Here is a 495-nt window from a genome sequence, read left to right on the forward strand (position 1 = left end):
AAAAAGACCAATCCTCGAGATCACTCCTAGAAAAGTGGAGAAAAAGACCTCCAGCAAAAATACACGAGGTCAAGATTCAGCGGAACTCTTTTGGCAATCTCGCTGCATCGCGGCCCTAGACGAAAAACGCGAGCCAACATGCGAACCCGTGGTGACGATCTGTCTTGACGAAGCCTTCCCGGAATGCTACGTCGAGATTGGAGTCAAACTCCGTGAGCCTTTAAGAACAGAACTCATAGCCTGTCTTAAAAAGAACCTCAATACATTCGCATGGGCTGCGGAAGATATGCCGGGGATCGACATTAACATAAGATGTCACGAGTTGAATATCGACCCAACATTCAAACCCACCAAGCAGAAAAGTCGGAAGCTAGGACCCGAACGTGCTGCCGCAGTAAACGATGAGATCAATTTCACACGATTGTCATCCTCACGACTTTTTCCTTATGGACAATTTTGCATAGCCCAAGTCAATCAGGCCGATTGGCTAAGTGG

The sequence above is a fragment of the Brassica oleracea genome, chromosome C3, assembly GCF_000695525.1.
Source record: "Brassica oleracea var. oleracea cultivar TO1000 chromosome C3, BOL, whole genome shotgun sequence".
Lineage (NCBI taxonomy): Eukaryota > Viridiplantae > Streptophyta > Magnoliopsida > Brassicales > Brassicaceae > Brassica > Brassica oleracea.